Source organism: Bombina bombina, chromosome 5, assembly GCF_027579735.1.
Source record: "Bombina bombina isolate aBomBom1 chromosome 5, aBomBom1.pri, whole genome shotgun sequence".
Lineage (NCBI taxonomy): Eukaryota > Metazoa > Chordata > Amphibia > Anura > Bombinatoridae > Bombina > Bombina bombina.
The window spans coordinates 25,956,119-25,973,492 of NC_069503.1; positions in this window are offsets into that span (position 1 = coordinate 25,956,119).

The following is a 17,374-nucleotide window of genomic DNA, read 5'->3' on the forward strand; positions in this document are numbered from 1 at the left end:
TGATCATAACCTATATACCTTTCTGTATTTAACACTCTCTATGCAAGAAGTATTGATGCTGATCATAACCTATATACCTTACTGTATTTAACACTCTCTATGCAAGAAGTATTGATGCTGATCATAACCTATATACCTTACTGTATTTAACACTCTCAATGCAAGAAGTATTGATGCTGATCATAACCTATATACCTTACTGTATTTAACACTCTCTATGCAAGAAGTATTAAGGCTGATCATAACCTATATACCTTACTGTATTTAACACTCTCTATGCAAGAAGTATTGATGCTGATCATAACCTATATACCTTACTGTATTTAACACTCTCTATGCAAGAAGAATTGATGCTGATCATAACCTATATACCTTACTGTATTTAACACTCTCTATGCAAGAAGTATTAAGGCTGATCATAACCTATATACCTTACTGTATTTAACACTCTCTATGCAAGAAGTATTGATGCTGATCATAACCTATATACCTTACTGTATTTAACACTCTCAATGCAAGAAGAATTGATGCTGATCATAACCTATATACCTTACTGTATTTAACACTCTCAATGCAAGAAGAATTGATGCTGATCATAACCTATATACCTTACTGTATTTAACACTCTCAATGCAAGAAGAATTGATGCTGATCATAACCTATATACCTTACTGTATTTAGCACTCTCTATGCAAGAAAACAGATTCAATACATAAAGCGATTACACTATTATGCATCCAGTACAAAGACAAACAATAAACATGTGCTTAGAATAAATACAAACCAATGCAAGAAAACTGCTAAAAAGTAGTCATTTCAAACTAAAATGAATAAGCCAGGTATTAAACTTAGATTGTTACCAGTAAAGATATTTAATGCCGTTGATCTTAATTACCAAAGTTATTTTCTAGAACAGAAATATAAATAATGTATTATGTTTAGAAGTAAATATGTAATAAATATGTTATTTGTGTTATCTGAAGCTTGACATGGAATCTTCTGTAAGAAATATATTTAGGTATGTTAACTTTGTTACTATAATTATTTCAGTAACAGAGACAAAGTCACATATAAACTAGAACTGATATTATTGATCTAACATTATCCTATTTTATAGACTCAGTTGAACATAGCAGCCTGATAAAGAGTGACGTTACTATAAATTGTGGGGCACATACTAAAATGTTACAGAAATATATCAAGCATACAAATATCTAAAAATGTAAATTAAAAATCTTCTGCACCCATTTGATATATTACAAAATAAACAAAATATGAATCTTGTTTAAAATACACAAGGTAAAGAGTGAACTGTGTTTTCGTGTGCTTTTATATTTGTGTTTGATATGTAAATTTAAAATGATGTAGGTATGTAAGTGTATTGTTCAGATATAATTTCTATATAAGTATTTATATGGGATGGTACTTAAGTTAATGTATGACCCATTTGTGCAAGTTTATGACAGTTTTAGCTGTATTTGTAAGTACTTATGTTGATACAAGTCTCTATGTATTTTTAGTATATTATATACATATTTATGTCCATACATTTATTTCAGTGACATACTTAATATACTTAAAATCCCTAGTTTTATTTGTAGCAGTTGTAAATTTGTGTGTAACTGTATGTAAATAAAAATTGGAAGGAAATCTAACGTATGTTGCTCTGTGTATAGCTATATGTATATATATATATTCATTACCAATACTATACGTACATCTACTTATGTGAATCGTATGATTTGTTAATAAATGTGTTTGCAACTCTGAAGTTTAAACAAGTCTGTATTTTTGAAAACTTAACAAACATAACAAATCCTAAATAACTCAAATAATTTGGGGTAAACGTCTATGCAGATTTTAACTAAATAAGTAAGTTGTTTATATTTTCCTTTATACGTTAGGTAAAATGTCCTACACTTTTAACATACAGTGTCCTAATCTATTGTTTTAACCATGAATGGTGACTCCTGAGAACGATTATTATTATAGTTTGTATAGTATTGCACAATTCTGTAGAGCTGGGGTTAAGTCTAGTTATAATTAAGAGAGTTTACTGGTTGCTAGCATGGGTGGTCAGCTCTCGTTGCCTGGTAACTTTGTTCATGTGCAGCTTCTTAAGACTTTTGCTTCTTAACTAGATGTTGCAGGGTCACAAAGGTCCAAAGCTGCATCCACAGCTTCATAAAACAGCCCATACTGTTTAAATCTACTATTTATGTGGTTGATGAATGGGGAATGGGAAAAAGTAAGGGAATGAACGTGTTTTGTGAGAGAAGATAGCCAAAATGTGTTTTCTGGAAATAAATTGGTAATCCTCTCCTTAATTAGAGAGCTTTAGGGCTGATAGGTGAGCCTTCACTATACCACAAGCTTCACTACTTTAGATATGGCTTCTCGCAATCCCTGGAAGCTGATGTTAGGAAATATTATGCAACTAGGATAGCGCTCCCCTTCACAAATGAATGTGTGTGAGTTAGACAGCTACTAAGGCACTTTGTCCCAAAACAATATCCAGGGAAAGTGCATGAAGGTAAAAAGTAAAATATATGCACACAAAAAGAGAGAGAGAGAAAAGAAATAAGTGGATCTTGCCCTACACTTCTCTTGCACAATAAATTCACTCATTATTATAGCAAATAAGTCACACCAGCATCTTCAGATACTAAATGTTCTTTGTTAATAGTACAAGATACAAATAAAATCCTAGAGATTGCATTGAATTGCTATAAAACTGGCATCCCTGTGGAAAATATAAATATGCTCATATACACCATATACCTAATATAAATATGCTCATATACACCATACCTAATATAAATATGCTTATATACACCATACCTAATATAAATATGCTCATATACACCATACCTAATATAAATATGCTTATATACACCATACCTACTATAAATATGCTCATATACACCATACCTAATATAAATATGCTCATATGCACCATACCTAATATAAATATGCTTATATACACCATACCTACTATAAATATGCTCATATACACCATATACCTAATATAAAAATGCTCATATACACCATACCTAATATAAATATGCTCATATACACCATACCTAATATAAATATGCTCATATACACCATACCTACTATAAATATGCTCATATACACCATACCTACTATAAATATGCTCATATACACCATACCTAATATAAATATGCTCATATACACCATACCTAATATAAATATGCTCATATACACCATACCTAATATAAATATGCTCATATACACCATACCTACTATAAATATGCTCATATACACCATACCTAATATAAATATGCTCATATGCACCATACCTAATATAAATATGCTCATATACACCATACCTAATATAAATATGCTCATATACACCATACCTAATATAAATATGCTCATATATACCATACCTAATATAAATATGCTCATATACACCATACCTAATATAAATATGCTCATATATACCATACCTAATATAAATATGCTCATATACACCATACCTAATATAAATATGCTCATATACACCATACCTAATATAAATATGCTCATATACACCATACCTAATATAAATATGCTCATATACACCTTACCTAATATAAATATGCTCATATACAACATACCTAATATAAATATGCTCATATACACCATACCTAATATAAATATGCTCATATACACCATACCTAATATAAATATGCTCATATACACCATACCTAATATAAATATGCTCATATACACCATACCTAATATAAATATACTTATATACACCATACCTAATATAAATATGCTCATATACACCATACCTTATATAAATATGCTCATATACACCATACCTAAAGTAAATATGCTTATATACACCATACCTAATGTAAATATGCTTATATACACCATACCTAATATAAATATGCTCATATGCACCATACCTAATATAAATATGCTTATATACACCATACCTAATATAAATATGCTCATATACACCATACCTAATATAAATATGCTCATATACACCATACCTAATATAAATATGCTCATATACACCATACCTAATATAAATATGCTTATATACACCATACCTAATATAAATATGCTCATATGCACCATACCTAATATAAATATACTCATATACACCATACCTAATATAAATATACTCATATACACCATACCTAATATAAATATACTCATATACACCATACCTAATATAAATATACTCATATACACCATACCTAATATAAATATGCTCATATACACCATACCTAATATAAATATGCTCATATACACCATACCTAATGTAAATATGCTCCTATACAACATACCTACTATAAATATGCTCATATACACCATACCTAATGTAAATATGCACATATACACCATACCTAATATAAATATGCTCATATACACCATACCTAATATAAATATGCTTATATACACCATACCTAATATAAATATGCTTATATACACCATACCTAATATAAATATGCTTATATACACCATACCTAATATAAATATGCTCATATACACCATACCTAATATAAATATGCACATATACACCATACCTAATATAAATATGCTCATATACACCATACCTAATATAAATATGCTCATATACACCATACCTAATATAAATATGCTCATATACACCATACCTAATATAAATATGCTCATATGCACCATACCTAATATAAATATGCACATATACACCATACCTAATATAAATATGCTCATATACACCATACCTAATATAAATATGCTCATATACACCATACCTAATATAAATATGCTCATATACACCATACCTAATATAAATATGCTTATATACACCATACCTAATATAAATATGCTCATATACACCATACCTAATATAAATATGCTCATATACACCATACCTAATATAAATATGCTCATATATACCATACCTAATATAAATATGCTCATATACACCATACCTAATATAAATATGCTCATATACACCATACCTAATATAAATATGCTTATATACACCATACCTAATGTAAATATGCTTATATACACCATACCTAATATAAATATGCTCCTATACACCATACCTAATATAAATATGCTCATATACACCATACCTAATATAAATATGCTTATATACACCATATCTTATATAAATATGCTTATATACACCATACCTACTATAAATATGCTCCTATACACCATACCTAATATAAATATGCTCATATACACCATACCTAATATACATATGCTCATATACACCATACCTAATATAAATATGCTTATATACACCATACCTAATATAAATATGCTTATACACACCATACCTAATATAAATATACTTATATACACCATACCTAATATAAATATGCTTATATACACCATACCTAATATAAATATACTTATATACACCATACCTAATGTAAAAATGCTCATATACACCATATCTAATATAAATATGCTCATATGCACCATACCTAATATAAATATGCTCATATACACCATACCTAATATAAATATGCTCATATACACCATACCTAATATAAATATGCTTATATACACCATACCTAATATAAATATGCTCATATACAGCATACCTACTATAAATATGCTCATATACACCATACCTAATATAAATATGCTCATATGCACCATACCTAATATAAATATGCTCATATACACCATACCTAATATAAATATGTTCATATACACCATACCTAATATAAATATGCACATATACACCATACCTACTATAAATATGCTCATATACACCATACCTAATATAAATATGCTCATATGCACTATACCTAATATAAACATGCTCATATACACCATACCTAATATAAATATGCTTATATACACCATACCTAATATAAATATGCTCATATACACCATAACTAATATAAATATGCTCATATACACCATACCTAATATAAATATGCTTATATACACCATACCTAATATAAATATGCTCATATGCACCATACCTAATATAAATATGCTTATATACACCATACCTAATATAAATATGCTCATATGCACCATACCTAATATAAATATGCTTATATACACCATACCTAATATAAATATGCTCATATACACCATACCTAATATAAATATGCTTATATACACCATACCTAATATAAATATGCTCATATACACCATACCTAATATAAATATGCTCATATACACCTTACCTAATATAAATATGCTCATATACACCATACCTAATATAAATATACTTATATACACCATACCTAATATAAATATGCTCATATACACCATACCTAATATAAATATGCTCATATACACCATACCTAATATAAATATACTTATATACACCATACCTAATGTAAAAATGCTCATATACACCATACCTAATATAAATATGCTCATATACACCATACCTAATATAAATATGCTCATATACACCATACCTAATATAAATATACTTATATACACCATACCTAATATAAATATGCTCATATACACCATACCTAATATAAATATGCTCATATACACCATACCTAATATAAATATACTTATATACACCATACCTAATATAAATATGCTTATATACACCATACCTAATATAAATATGCTTATATACACCATACCTAATATAAATATGCTCATATACACCATACCTAATATAAATATGCTTATATACACCATACCTAATATAAATATGCTTATATACACCATACCTAATATAAATATGCTTATATACACCATACCTAATATAAATATGCTTATATACACCATACCTAATATAAATATGCTTATATACACCATACCTAATATAAATATGCTCATATACACCATACCTAATGTAAATATGCTTATATACACCATACCTAATATAAATATGCTCATATACACCATACCTAATATAAATATTCTTATATACACCATACCTAATATAAATATGCTAATATACACCATACCTTATATAAATATGCTCATATACACCATACCTAATATAAATATGCTCATATACACCATACCTAATATAAATATGCTCATATATACCATACCTAATGTAAATATGCTTATATACACCATACCTAATATAAATATGCTCATATACACCATACCTAATATAAATATGCTCATATACACCATACCTAATATAAATATGCTCATATACACCATACCTAATATAAATATGCTCATATACACCATACCTAATATAAATATGCTCATATACACCATACCTACTATAAATATGCTCATATACACCATACCTAATATAAATATGCTCATATACACCATACCTAATATAAATATGCTCATATACACCATACCTAATGTAAATATGCTTATATACACCATACCTAATATAAATATGCTCATATACACCATACCTAATATAAATATGCTCATATACACCATACCTAATATAAATATGCTCATATACACCATACCTAATATAAATATGCTCATATACACCATACCTAATATAAATATGCTCATATACACCATACCTAATATAAATATGCCTATATACACCATACCTAATATAAATATGCTCATATACACCATATCTAATATAAATATGCTCCTATACACCATACCTAATATAAATATGCTCATATACACCATACCTAATATAAATATGCTCATATACACCATACCTAATATAAATATGCTCATATACACCATACCTAATATAAATATGCTCCTATACACCATACCTAATATAAATATGCTTATATACACCATACCTTATATAAATATGCTCATATACACCATACCTAATATAAATATGCTCATATACACCATACCTAATATAAATAATATAAATATGCTGATATACACCATACCTAATATAAATATGCTTATATACACCATACCTAATATAAATATGCTTATATACACCATACCTAATATAAATATGCTTATATACACCATACCTTATATAAATATGCTCATATACACCATACCTAATATAAATATGCTCATATACACCATACCTAATATAAATATGCTGATATACACCATACCTAATATAAATATGCTTATATACACCATACCTAATATAAATATGCTCATATACACCATACCTAATATAAATATGCTCATATACACCATACCTAATGTAAATATGCTTATATACACCATACCTAATATAAATATGCTCATATGCACCATACCTAATATAAATATGCTTATATACACCATACCTAATATAAATATGCTCATATACACCATACCTAATATAAATATGCTCATATACACCATACCTAATATAAATATGCTTATATACACCATACCTAATATAAATATGCTCATATACACCATACCTAATATAAATATGCTTATATACACCATACCTAATATAAATATGCTCATATGCACCATACCTAATATAAATATGCTTATATACACCATACCTAATATAAATATGCTTATATACACCATACCTAATATAAATATGCTCATATACACCATACCTAATATAAATATGCTTATATACACCATACCTAATATAAATATGCTTATATACACCATACCTAATATAAATATGCTTATATACACCATACCTAATATAAATATGCTCATATACACCATACCTAATATAAATATGCTCATATACACCATACCTAATATAAATATGCTCATATACACCATACCTAATGTAAATATGCTCATATACACCATACCTAATATAAATATGCTCATATACACCATACCTAATATAAATATGCTCATATACACCATACCTAATATAAATATGCTCATATACACCATACCTAATATAAATATGCTCATATACACCATACCTAATATAAATATGCTAATATACACCATACCTTATATAAATATGCTTATATACACCATACCTAATATAAATATGCTCATATACACCATACCTAATGTAAATATGCTTATATACACCATACCTAATATAAATATGCTCATATACACCATACGTTATATAAATATGCTCATATACACCATACCTAATATAAATATGCTCATATACACCATACCTAATATAAATATGCTCATATACACCATACCTAATATACAAATGCAGTTTGTCCTTAGTAAACAAGATGAAAATACTCATGTGATGTAGCCAACAAGTGCATTAAGTGATATATTATTAGTATGAGAGGTTAAAAATCACTAGCTATATTAAGTGGTCACAATGAGAACACATTGCTGTTGTAAACAGTGTAAACTGATGGTAACATTAGTTTCATTAATATAAGTTAAGCTTAATTACTTAGTGTAACACTTTACAATAAAAAGTATAAAAGAGTTTGTTGGTACACATATTGTCATCCAAGCAGGGGTGGTAAAAATAGAGGTTTTTAAAATAAGATAGAAAAAAATATTTCTATAAGAGATGTATTTATTTTTTTATTAAAGGGACAGTCTACACCAGAATTTTTATTGTTTTAAAAGATAGATAATCCCTTTATTACTCATTTCCCAGTTTTGCATAACCAACACAGTTATAATAATATACTTTTAACCTCTGTGATTATCTTGTATCTAAGCCTCTGCAAACTGCCCCTTTTTTCAGTTATTTTGACAGACTTGCAGTCTAGCCAATCAGTGCCTGCTCCCAGATAACTTCACGTTCACGAGCACATGCAATGTTTTGAAAAATATTGTATTTGTGTATCTGTATTTGTTTTAAATTGCTTCATCAGCTGAGTACAGATATGTGAGTTCAAAATAAAATAATATTGTGAGTTAATCATTTTATTAAGATGTTTGCATTAAGCTTATTTGTATTTGTGATGTATAAATGTTTATTTTTGTTTTGTGGGTATAAAGTTAATTTAAAAAGATAATTGAGAATTTGCTTCTGTTGCATGCTGATAGCCTAATAAAGTTAGGAAATATTTCACTGTTAAATCATAATTAATATACACATTTCAATAAAAAAGCTGTTTTTTAAACATTTTTATAAATATAAATAAAAAAATAACATAGCTTACCGTTGGATACTGTTGTTGATAAGCAACATCGTGGTGAAACTGCCCCATTATACTTTGAGTCACTTGTACTTTGAAACTGTATGAGCCAGAAGGCCAAATTTTAAGTTTCACACCCACAAAGTTAACGTGTAACCAAGTATAGGTTGTATAAGGATTCTGATATGAATTTGATATTAAAAACAATATCAGTAAATGTACATTTATAAGATTTTATTTACCATGTTACATAAAATTAGGTAAGAGTTTAAGTTTTTTTAAAAACAGATAACGCGCTAATCTTGTGTAGTTGAAGGTCGCTTTACGGTTATGCAAACTTATGTTTCTGAATGTTTATTTTGTGATCAATGGTTTAAACTTGTATGAACTCTGTACATATAAACAATCTGTTGATAGTATTTTACTCATCTAGATTTTATAACATTTTTAATGAAATTATCTTGCTATAGATATTTAGGGTAAAGGTATGAGATTTGTCATTTGCATTGGGCTAACCTTGACAGTTTGCTTTAGTTTAGATACATGTGATATGCTTAGTCGTACAGAAATTATGTGTATCAGTATTTTAAAATAGCTTGTTAATTCAAATGACATCTGAAAGTAATATGATGATTTTTTAACAAAATACTTAGTCATCATTTAACAAATAACGTATTGGATAAGTCAGCATTTTAATAACATAAAAGTGTCAGAGCACTGTGCATTCAGTTCATACAATATGCTGGCATGAAGACAGAGAAGATATGTGCAGTGCTGAATTAAATGATTTGCTTCACAGAAATCCTATAACAAATGTTAACAAACATTATCAAAATTATACTTTTATCCCCCTTTTTAAAAACTCCTAATATTTTAATAGAATACAATATCAAAGTGTAATTTACAACTTTTAGAATTAAATAACATTTATCTTTTATAAATCAAAATATCAACAATAAAACAAGTCCTGACATGTCTTATTAAATCTGTTGAACATTATAGAGAAATCTTAAGCTTAATAGAATACAATATCAAAGTGTAATTTACAACTTTTAGAATTAAATAACATTTATCTTTTATAAATCAAAATATCAATAATACACTTCTTACAACCTTTTAATCCTAATAAATATGCATATCAATTGGATATCCAGTTGATATTAAAAAACACTTTTTTAATATCAATTTTATATCAATTTTATATCAATTTAATATAAAATCACTTTTTTTTATATCAATTTTATATCAAAATCACCTTTTTATATTAATTTTATATCAAATTGATATTAAAAAGGGGCGGGATTAAGGGAGGAGAAAGGGGCGTGTCAACCTGTCAAAGGTGTGGGGAAAAGGGGCGTGGTACCTGTCAAAAAGGTGTTTGACATAACCTCCATACTCTTACTACTACTGTGTTCAGGCAGCATGGCTCCTACAGCAGCTTCTGAGACAGGATCAGATTGAGACATATAGCAGTTTCCGGATTGGGAAAAAATGCAAATGCTAAAATTGACAAAAAAGCAAATAGCATAGCAATGTGAGCATAAGAAGGCAAGGAGCATATAGGAAGTGGGGTAAAATAAAACTAATTTTTTTGGCGCCAAGTATGACGCACAACGCAAAAGAAAGCATATACATTTTTTGGTGCCAACAAACATCCGGAAATGACACAACTCGCATGATAAACAACTTTGTGCCAAACAACCTGGCATCAACTAAGACACAGGAAATGACGAACTTGCATCATCATAGACGCACATTCGTGCCAAAAAATTCTCGCGCCAAGAATGACGCAATAAATAACAGCATTTAGATCCCTCACGAGCCTAATTTGCCCACAAATGTTTTAAAAGAAAAACAAGTGAAATTTGAAAAAAAAAACAGAATTTATGCTTACCTGATAAATTACTTTCTCCAACGGTGTGTCCGGTCCACGGCGTCATCCTTACTTGTGGGGATATTCTCTTCCCCAACAGGAAATGGCAAAGAGCCCAGCAAAGCTGGTCACATGATCCCTCCTAGGTTCCGCCTACCCCAGTCATTCGACCGACGTAAAGGAGGAATATGCATAGGAGAAATCATATGATACCGTGGTGACTGTAGTTAGAGAAAATAATTCATCAGACCTGATTAAAAAACCAGGGCGGGCCGTGGACCGGACACACCGTTGGAGAAAGTAATTTATCAGGTAAGCATAAATTCTGTTTTCTCCAACATAGGTGTGTCCGGTCCACGGCGTCATCCTTACTTGTGGGAACCAATACCAAAGCTTTAGGACACGGATGATGGGAGGGAGCAAATCAGGTCACCTAGATGGAAGGCACCACGGCTTGCAAAACCTTTCTCCCAAAAATAGCCTCCGAAGAAGCAAAAGTATCAAATTTGTAAAATTTGGTAAAAGTGTGCAGTGAAAACCAAGTCGCTGCCTTACATATCTGATCAACAGAAGCCTCGTTCTTGAAAGGCCCATGTGGAAGCCACAGCCCTAGAGGAGTGAGCTGTGATTCTTTCAGGAGGCTGCCGTCCAGCAGTCTCATAAGCCAATCAGATGATGCTTTTAAGCCAAAAAGAGAGAGAGGTAGAAGTTGCTTTTTGACCTCTCCTTTTACCAGAATAAACAACAAACAAAGAAGATGTTTGTCTGAAATCCTTTGTAGCCTCTAAATAGAATTTTAGAGCACGAACTACATCCAAATTGTGCAACAAACGTTCCTTCTTTTAAACTGGATTCGGACACAAAGAAGGCACAACTATCTCCTGGTTAATATTTTTGTTAGAAACAACTTTCGGAAGAAAACCAGGTTTAGTACGCAAAACCACCTTATCTGCATGGAACACCAGATAAGGAGGAGAACACTGCAGAGCAGATAACTCTGAAACTCTTCTAGCAGAAGAAATTGCAACCAAAAACAAAACTTTCCAAGATAGTAACTTAATATCTACGGAATGTAAGGGTTCAAACGGAACCCCTTGAAGAACTGAAAGAACTAAATTGAGACTCCAAGGAGGAGTCAAAGGTTTGTAAACAGGCTTGATTCTAACCAGAGCCTGAACAAAAGCTTGAACATCTGGCACAGCCGCCAGCTTTTTGTGAAGTAAAACAGATAAAGCAGATATCTGTCCCTTCAAAGAACTTGCAGATAATCCTTTCTCCAAACCCTCTTGTAGAAAGGATAGAATCTTAGGAATTTTTATCTTGTTCCATGGGAATCCTTTAGATTCACACCAACAGATATATTTTTTCCATATTTTATGGTAAATTTTCCTAGTTACAGGCTTTCTAGCCTGAATAAGAGTATCAATGACAGAATCTGAAAACCCACGCTTTGATAAAATCAAGCGTTCAATCTCCAAGCAGTCAGTTGGAGTGAAGCCAGATTCGGATGTTCGAATGGACCTTGAACAAGAAGGTCCTGTCTCAAAGGTAGCTTCCATGGTGGAGCCGATGACATATTCACCAGGTCTGCATACCAAGTTCTGCGTGGCCACGCAGGAGCTATCAAGATCACCGAAGCCCTCTCCTGATTGATCCTGGCTACCAGCCTGGGAATGAGAGGAAACGGTGGGAATACATAAGCTAGGTTGAAGGTCCAAGGTGCTACTAGTGCATCTACTAGAGTCGCCTTGGGATCCCTGGATCTGGACCCGTAACAAGGAACCTTGAAGTTCTGACGAGACGCCATCAGATCCATGTCTGGAATGCCCCATAATTGAGTTATTTGGGCAAAGATTTCCGGATGGAGTTCCCACTCCCCCGGATGGAAAGTCTGACGACTCAAAAAATCCGCTTCCCAATTTTCCACTCCTGGGATGTGGATTGCAGACAAGTGGCAGGAGTGATTCTCCGCCCATTGAATTATTTTGGTCACTTCTTCCATCGCCAGGGAACTCCTTGTTCCCCCCTGATGGTTGATATATGCAACGGTCGTCATGTTGTCTGATTGAAACCTTACGAATTTGGCCTTTGCTAGTTGAGGCCAAGCTTTGAGAGCATTGAATATCGCTCTCAGTTCCAGAATGTTTATCGGGAGAAGAGATTCTTCCCGAGACCATAGACCCTGAGCTTTCAGGGGTTCCCAGACCGCGCCCCAGCCCACCAGACTGGCGTCGGTCGTGACAATGACCCACTCTGGTCTGCGGAAGCTCATTCCCTGTGACAGGTTGTCCAGGGTCAGCCACCAACGGAGTGAATCTCTGGTTCTCTGATCTACTTGGATCGTCGGAGACAAGTCTGTATAATCCCCATTCCACTGTCTGAGCATGCACAGTTGTAATGGTCTTAGATGAATCCGCGCAAAAGGAACTATGTCCATTGCTGCAACCATCAAACCTATTACTTCCATGCACTGCGCTATGGAAGGAAGAAGAACAGAATGAAGTACTTGACAAGAGCTTAGAAGTTTTGATTTTCTGGCCTCTGTCAGAAAAATCTTCATTTCTAAGGAATCTATTATCGTTCCCAAGAAGGGAACTCTTGTTGACGGGGATAGAGAACTTTTTTCTACGTTCACTTTCCACCCGTGAGATCTGAGAAAGGCTAGGACAATGTCCGTATGAGCCTTTGCTTTTGACAGAGACGACGCTTGAATCAGTATGTCGTCCAAGTAAGGTACTACTGCAATGCCCCTTGGTCTTAGCACCGCTAGAAGGGACCCTAGTACCTTTGTGAAAATCCTTGGAGCAGTGGCCAATCCGAATGGAAGTGCCACAAACTGGTAATGCTTGTCCAGAAAGGCGAACCTTAGGAACCGATGATGTTCCTTGTGGATAGGAATATGTAGATACGCATCCTTTAAATCCACCGTGGTCATGAACTGACCTTCCTGGATGGTAGGAAGAATTGTTCGAATGGTTTCCATTTTGAACGATGGAACCCTGAGAAATTTGTTTAGAATCTTGAGATCTAAAATTGGTCTGAATGTTCCCTCTTTTTTGGGAACTATGAACAGATTGGAGTAAAACCCCATCCCTTGTTCTCCTAATGGAACAGGATGAATCACTCCCATTCTTAACAGATCTTCTACACAATGTAAGAATGCCTGTCTTTTTATTTGGTTTGAAGACAATTGAGACCTGTGGAACCTTCCCCTTGGGGGTAGTTCCTTGAATTCCAGGAGATAACCTTGAGAAACTATTTCTAGCGCCCAAGTATCCTGAACATCTCTTGCCCAAGCCTGAGCAAAGAGAGAGAGTCTGCCCCCCACCAGATCCGGACCCAGATCGGGGGCCAACACTTCATGCTGTTTTAGTAGCAGTGGCAGGTTTCTTGGCCTGCTTACCCTTGTTCCAGCCTTGCATCGGTCTCCAGGCTGGTTTGGTTTGAGAACTATTACCCTCTTGCTTAGAGGGTGTAGAATTTGAGGCTGGTCCGTTTCTGCGAAAGGGACGAAAATTTGGCTTATTTTTAGCCTTAAAAGACCTATCCTGAGGAAGGGCGTGGCCCTTTCCCCCAGTGATGTCTGAAATAATCTCTTTCAAGTCAGGGCCAAACAGCGTTTTACCCTTGAAAGGGATGTTAAGCAATTTGTTCTTGGAGGACACATCCGCTGACCAAGACTTTAGCCAAAGCGCTCTGCGCGCCACAATAGCAAAACCTGAATTTTTCGCCGCTAATCTAGCTAATTGCAAAGTGGCGTCTAAGATAAAAGAGTTAGCCAATTTAAGTGCTTGAACTCTGTCCATAACCTCCTCATACGAAGATTCTTTATTGAGCGACTTTTCTAGTTCTTCGAACCAGAAACACGCCGCTGTAGTGACAGGAACAATGCATGAAATTGGTTGTAGAAGGTAACCTTGCTGAACAAACATCTTTTTAAGCAAACCCTCTAATTTTTTATCCATAGGATCTTTGAAAGCACAACTATCTTCTATAGGGATAGTAGTGCGTTTGTTTAGAGTAGAAACCGCCCCCTCGACCTTGGGGACTGTCTGCCATAAGTCCTTTCTGGGGTCGACCATAGGAAATAATTTCTTAAATATAGGGGGAGGAACAAAAGGTATGCCGGGCCTTTCCCATTCCTTATTTACAATGTCCGCCACCCGCTTGGGTATAGGAAAAGCATCGGGGGGCACCGGGACCTCTAGGAACTTGTCCATCTTACATAATTTCTCTGGAATGACCAAATTGTCACAATCATCCAGAGTAGATAACACCTCCTTAAGCAGAGCGCGGAGATGTTCTAACTTAAATTTAAATGTAATAACATCAGGTTCAGCTTGTTGAGAAATTTTTCCTGAATCTGAAATTTCTCCCTCAGACAAAACCTCCCTCCTGGCCCCTTCAGATTGGTTTGAGGGTATGTCAGAACCATTATCATCAGCGTCCTCATGCTCTTCAGTATCTAAAACAGAGCAATCGCGCTTTCTCTGATAAGTGGGCATTTTGGACAAAATGTTTTTAATAGAATTATCCATTACAGCCGTTAATTGTTGCATAGTAAGAAGTATTGGCGCACTAGATGTACTAGGGACCTCTTGTGTGGGCAAGACTGGTGTAGACACAGAAGGGGATGATGCAGTACCATGCTTACTCCCCTCACTTGAGGAATCATCTTGGGCAACATCATTATCAGTGGCATCATTGTCCCTACTTTGTTTGGACACTATGTCACATTCATCACATATATTTAAATGGGGAGGAACCTTGGTTTTCAAACATACAGAACATCGTCTATCTGATGGTTCAGACATGTTAACAGGCATAAACTTGATAACAGAGCACAAAAAACGTTTTAAAATAAAACCGTTACTGTCACTTTAAATTTTAAACTGAACACACTTTATTACTGAATATGTGAAAAAGTATGAAGGAATTGTTCAAAATTCACCAAAATTTCACCACAGTGTCTTAAAGCCTTAAAAATATTGCACACCAAATTTGGAAGCTTTAACTCTTAAAATACATTTTACATTTAACCCCTATACAGTCCCTGGTATCTGCTTTGCTGAGACCCAACCAAGCCCAGAGGGGAATACGATACCAAATGACGCCTTCAATAAGCTTTTTCAGTGGTTCTTAGCTCCTCACACATGCATCTGCATGCCATGCTTTCCAAAAACAACTGCGCATTAGTGGCGCGAAAATGAGGCTCTGCCTATGACTAGAAAAGGCCCCCAGTGAAAAAGGTGTCCAATACAGTGCCTGCCGTTTTTTTAATACAATCCCCAAGATTAAAAGAACTATTTATAGTTATAATCCACTAAATATACTTATAAAGTAATCGTTTTAGCCCAGAAAAATGTCTACCAGTCTTTAAAGCCCTTGTGAAGCCCTTTATTCTTATACTAAACTAAGAAAATGGCTTACCGGTTCCCATAGGGAAAATGACAGCTTCCAGCATTACCAAGTCTTGTTAGAAATGTGTCATACCTCAAGCAGCAAAGTCTGCCCACTGTTTCCCCCAACTGAAGTTACTTCATCTCAACAGTCCTGTGTGGAAACAGCCATCGATTTTAGTAACGGTTGC